The sequence below is a fragment of the Sturnira hondurensis genome, unplaced genomic scaffold (assembly GCF_014824575.4).
Source record: "Sturnira hondurensis isolate 20B ecotype Veracruz unplaced genomic scaffold, ASM1482457v3 Scaffold0018493, whole genome shotgun sequence".
In the NCBI taxonomy this organism is placed as follows: domain Eukaryota; kingdom Metazoa; phylum Chordata; class Mammalia; order Chiroptera; family Phyllostomidae; genus Sturnira; species Sturnira hondurensis.
This window is the reverse complement of record NW_028091124.1, coordinates 2,514,380-2,520,379: the sequence shown is the minus strand read 5'-3', so window position 1 is coordinate 2,520,379 and position 6,000 is coordinate 2,514,380.

Here is a 6,000-nt window from a genome sequence, read left to right as displayed (position 1 = left end):
TCCTTCGGAGCCCACGCAGTCTGCCATGGCCCCTGGGGGCTGCTAGACCCCATGGCCGAATGCTCCTGGGTGAGAGAGCACGCGAACCAATGGCGAGTGTGGGCTCGCAAGTGAGAGAGAGAGAGAGACAGAGGGAGAGAGGGAGCTTCTTTGTTCCTGTGCAGTGACAGGAGCTCGGGTTCGGGATGGACCAGCGGCTTTTTCAAAAGAACCATCAACTTCCCAAGCTTCTATGGTCTTTTGATAGATTCTGCCCAGTCGACTGACAGGCCTCCATGGTTTAGCTCCTCCCCCTGCGCCACCCCCTGCAGCAATGCGGTGCTGGGTGGGGGAAGGGAGGCGCTGAGCTGCGGCAGCGCAGTGCTGCGGTCCCCTGGGTGTGAAGCCGTGGCTCCCCAGTTCACTGGACTCACTGTCTCATTCCCTTTGTTCTCTTTCCCTGACCGATACCTGGCCAACTACCTGCAGTAACGTCTAAGACGGGCCCTCCACACACGGGGGCAGCTGCTGACAGCAGTTCTGGAAACGATTCCCCACGTCGCCCACCTGACTTTTCTTCAACTAGTGAGCTGGGGGCTTCCACCCGGTTCTGCTTGGCTGCTTCCCCGCCTCTTCTGCGCCTTGTGAACCCCACACCCCCACGGCTCCCTGGCAATTCAGAACCCTTTCCCTCCTCCGAGTCTGGGCGTGCCTGCGCCTCCGCCCGTCCAGGGCTCTCTCCCAGAGTGGGCAGCACCTCCCCAAAACCTGTTCCGAGTGCGCACAGGGCAGCAGCGCCTGGTCACCGCCACCTGCCCTCACTTGTTGACCACAGGGGCTGGGCGAAGGAGTGACCCCTGACCTAGGTCGGAAATGGGCTCTTCACACTGGTGCTAGAAAGAGAAGTCTCTGTTCACCCCGGACGAGGAAGCGAAGACGTACGAACCCGAGGAGCTGCCTTGCGCCCTGATTCCAGCCTGAGAGGATGCGTCCAGGACAGAGCAAGGCAGAAATGGGAAGCCCAGAGGAAGTGCTGATGCCCCCGGAGTCGCTGGTTCCTGCCAACCCCGAGGCCAGCTCTGGGCCCTCTTCGCCCTGGTTCGGCTGTTGGGGCCATTAACCCCTACTTTTTGCTTAAACTAGCTCAGGCCGGGTTTCTGTCAATGACCAACAAAGACCGATGGCTGTGTGGCCTTCCTAACTTAAAAAAAAAAAAAGACAAGGCCCTGGCTGGTGTAGCTCAGTGGATTGAGCGCGGGCCTGCGAACCACATGATCGCGGTTCGATTCCCAGTCAGGGCACATGCCTGGGTTGCAGGCCAGTTCCCAGCAGGGGACCCACAAGAGGCAACCATTCATTGATATGTCTCTCCCTCTCTTCCCCTCTAAAGATAAATAAACATAAATAAAATATTTAAAAAAAGAGGAGAACACCATTGGCTCCATTCTTTGGGACTGGGTTTCAGAGGAAGCTAATGTCGCTTTAAATAGAAACTCTGGGCATTTGTTGTCAATGATTTTTAAGAAAAGTGTCCTTTGAAAGTGAGGTCTTGATCTGTTCCCTGTCTTCCATTTCCTTTCTGAATGGAAAGGGAAGGAGGGAGGGAGGAAGGAAGGAGGTGTTCCCATGACTAATTTGGACTAACATGGTGTTTTTAAGCTCCCTAGAGATCTTTTCAAACATAAGAGGAAATTAAAATATATAACTGTATCAGCATATATAAAATTTGTCATCTTAAAAACCACATCCACTGAAAGAATTTTGTAAGATACTTCCCCTTTGTGCTCAGGGTTAGGTATTTTTGAGCTGACTCGCTGGTAGGTGGTGAGGCCCAGACCTGCGTATCGGAGCTCGGGGAGTCTGCGGTGACAACGCTGTAGAGTGTCACCAGCATTTCAGAGAGACCTGGCTCAGGTGTGACCTGCCACCCCTGGCACCCCATTAGGCTGCCACACTTTGATGGGCCCCCACCGGAGAAGTGTCCCGGACTCCCTCAGAGATCAGACGACATCTTTTTCTGTGTCAGACTCGACAATGGAGTGAAAGTTGAGAAAGCCATGCTTCACCCAGAACTTCCTATTCAAGTTTCTTTTCCTTTTCTTGTAATTTAGAGGCTAAAATGAAACCTTTCAAACCTAGAGAATGGCAAGCATGTAGCGCACACCTGCGCGCTGCCAATAAGACCTAACATGGGCGAACATTTCGCCTAAAGAAACAAAAATACTCCGGAGGCGGAGGCGTGCAGACGCTCCGTGGGTCCCACTCTGTCTCACTGCCCGCTCCCCTCGGGGGTGACCACGTCCTCAGGTGGGTGGACAGCCTTTCTCACATCGACAGGGGCTGTTTGTGCCTCGCCACAGACAGTGCGTGCTTTTGTGTAAGTGCTTCGAAATTTGAAATGAATGGTATCATTTCGTGCGTGTGTTCCACAACTTCTTTGAGGAAATCTTAGTAGAAAGCACACACCTAAGTGTGCAGTGCGGTGAGATCAGATGAACACGTGCACCCACGAGGGCAGGAGAGTCGTCGAGAACAGAGCACTGCCTGGTCCTGGAAAAGCCCTCCCAGTCAACCCCCGCTGAGGGACAGCAGCGATTTGGCTTCCGCAGAGATGCGGTGACGTGGTTGGTCCCAAATGTCGCTAATGGCCGTGATGCCTTCGGTGCCTGTCGCCGACGGCACCTGCGAGCCTGTTTTGGGAACGGAGTTCGCTGCCGCACTCTGTCCGTCTATCTTGCCAACACCACGCTGAGCCGATGGCCGTGGCTGCAATTACCTGGTAGCATCCCGAGGAGAGTCCGCCGATGAGTGCTCTCCCGTTTCAAACTTGTTTCTGCTATTTTTAGGTCTTTCGAGTTGCCATTAAATTTCAAAATTAACCTGCCAATTTCTACAAAAGGATGGACGGCTGACTCTGGATGGTGGTCCAGGGCTATGAAAAATACCGGTAACACGAGAGTGACTGGGATGGGGGGTACTTTGGCTAGACTGGTAAAACTCGTTTTTTCTGAAGAAATTATGTTTAAGCTTACAGCAGAATGAGAGAAGGAGGCAGTCCTATGACAGTCATTGGGAAGAGCGTTCCAGGAAGAGAGAATGTCAGGTGCAAAGGTCCTGAGGTAGAAACAAGCTGGTGTGTGTATTAATAAGAGAAACCGTCGAAGCTGCTGTAATAGATGCCACAGAGACCCAACTCATGGTCTTGCCGCTCCCAGACCCTCTGACACCCTCCTACTTCTGTGTCCCCCCCACCCCGATTTAATGTGGGTTTACCATCCACACCGGTGACTGGAGAGAGTCTTTGTGAGACTGAGCTCAGAGTCTGGAGCAGCTTCGCCCACCCGGCGGGGAGGGAGCGGGAATTATCTGGGGGCACCACACCCCCGCTTTCCCATCTCCCAGCAGCTCCGGTGGTCCAGCGATCAAGGACCCAGTGCCTGTGCCTGGAGTTCAGGCAAATTCAGGGCGTGTTTGGGCTTCAGAGAGTCAGGAGGGGTCGGGCCACAGTGGAGACTTTTCCGCACAAGGAGTTTCTTCTGGGAGCCCTGCCTTTGTCAATTGGTCGCCCCCAGATTCTCATCCAAGGGTGGGCTCTGAGGGAACCCCATTTCGACAGCCTGATCAGTGGTGGCTGCAATGGCCGCTCCTTTTCCTTTTGTGAACCCGTGTCTGTGACACCAAGTAACAGCCTGCGCTGTGACATCAGGCGGCCCCGGGGTGCGAATTCCACCTGTCTTCTCCCACACTGCCTTTGGGCAGGTGACCCACTCTCTCTGGGCCTTATTTCCTCAGTTACAAATGGGGGGACAGCAAAGAGAGGGGCACGGCGTGGAGGCTCAGGTTCAGCTGCTCCGACGCACCCTTTCGGGCCTCATCAGAGAGCCCCCTGGGGGCTGCGGGCCAAGCCTCCTCTCTCTCCTACTGCCAGGGAAACGCTCCTTGGTCCGCAGCAGCCGCCGGGCTCGGCTGGGGCCAGGGGTGGGGCTCTTCTGGGACCTGCAGGGCGGCTCTAGGGAACACTTTCATTCCATCCTGAGAGGCCCCTGGCCAGAATAGAAGGTTCTATTATAATTGTTCCAAAGATAAGAACCTAAAGCCCAGCAGGGCCAAGCCGCTGGGAGCAGGGCCTGTGAGTTAGGGTTCCCGAGTGAAGCTGTCTGGGCAGGGCCCTGCCTCCAGAGGGAGGGAGGGCAGGGCTCAGTCTTGGCTCCCAGGCCCTTCCTGGTGGAATAAGCCACGTGTCTGCTTGTCATTCCCAGGAAAAGGTCGGGCCCCAGCCGGCCAAGCCCCTCGCTGCTGAAGCTCCTCCCAGGGGCGGGACCCAGGGGCGGGCAGCGCCTAGTGCTGTATTCTCGAGGTTGCTCCTGGGCAAAGTCAGTCTTCAGTCCCCAGGCCCACTGGGCCATGCCGTGTCTCTGGGGTCACATCTCAGTCCCCAGCCTCTATGCGTGCACCCTGTTCTGACTCCTCACGCAGATGCGGGACCCTGCCTGCGCTTACCTCTTCCCCCTCCTGAAGTCTCCAGAGCTTTCAGAGCGCTGCTGAGGCCGAGGCCCGGTTGCAGGCAGAAGGGTGACTCAGGCTGCCACACCTGCAGGCAAACCTGATTGGGGGGGGGGGTGCTGGGGGCGGGGCACAGCCCGCTCCCTGCAGTCCCAGGTGCAGGTTACGGAGGGGGAGCTCAGAGGCTGGACGAGCACCCTGTGGGCGGTCGCTCCCCTGAGCAGACCTGGGGAGGCTCCCAGCCCCAAGTTGGCTGGGCCAGCGACCCTCCTCCTTCTCTGTTTCCTACTGAGGCAACCTAACTCAGTCCCCCGCAGCTAACTGTGGATGGGGCCCCGCCCACACTAATGGGATCCTTCTGGTAGCTAAAGGTAGACTTCCCAAGGGTCCCAGGACATTCTGGGTCCCGGGGCGATAGAGTCTTGCCCCCTTGGAAACCACGGCTTACTTCCCCTCTCGTTTCTCCCAGGACCAGGTTCGGGGCGCTGGGGCCGTGGACACTCGGGCTGAGGTGGGCTGGGAGGCCTTTGGGCGCCTCCCGGAGGGCAGGGCTGAGCCTGTCCGGTGCCCCACACCCTTGACCCGGCCCCAGGGAGGGAGGGACGCCCCGCTTCAGAGGAACTGAGCTGAGTTCTTTTTTACAACTACTTTGCATTTTCCTTCCTCCACGTTAGCAACCGCATCCTGTCGCAGGTTTCTCTTCAATGCTGCTTTCTTTTCTATTGGAGTGTATTCAAACCCATCCTGGGTTTCGGTGGGGCCCCCACACACGCCCCAGGAGAGAGTTCTCTCAGGGAGACAGCTCGCCAAGTTCACAGAAATAGACAGTCGAGCCTGTGGTCAGTGTCAGGGAGAAAACCACTGCTCGGCAGCGCGTGGGCACATTCCCATCAGGCTCCGGTGCAGGGGCACCCGCGAGAAGAAAACAGAACCCAGAAAGCGGTGAATGGGCTTTCTTACAGCCTCCTTACACCCGGGGTGCTCGGACGGGGCTGCCTGCAGTTTCCTGGACAGCAGCTTCCTCCGGGGGCAGGGAGGTGGCTCCTGTGGCGCCCAGGTGCCAGGCAGCCCTGTACAGGCACTGGACTGGGCAGGGCCAGGGTGGGCAGCTGTGAGCAGACCCCCGCCCGGGCCCTCCGCAGAGCAGGTGCGCTCTCAGCTGCCCCCCACCCCTTGCCCCGCCGGAAGATTTATCTAAACAAAATGTTGTTTTTCTTAAGGGCTCTCTCCACCCTGCGGCCTCAGCTGCGGGAGACCAGACCTCTTGGCCCTGCAGCCCTGAGTTTGGCTGCGTGCCCTTATTTTTAGTAGAAGTATAAAAAGAATCTCAAAAAGCTTTAGCCAGGGAGGGAGAAAGTGAAGACATGAGAGCCCACAAACACACCGCACTTGACTCTGGGGGAGGACAGCCCACGGCGTGCTTTGAAAAGGACAAGTTTAGGTCGTGGCTTTGTGGTTATTTTTCTAAATAGGGCACGGGAGGTGAAAGCTACCTACCCAGAGCCCATTTTTAGGTTT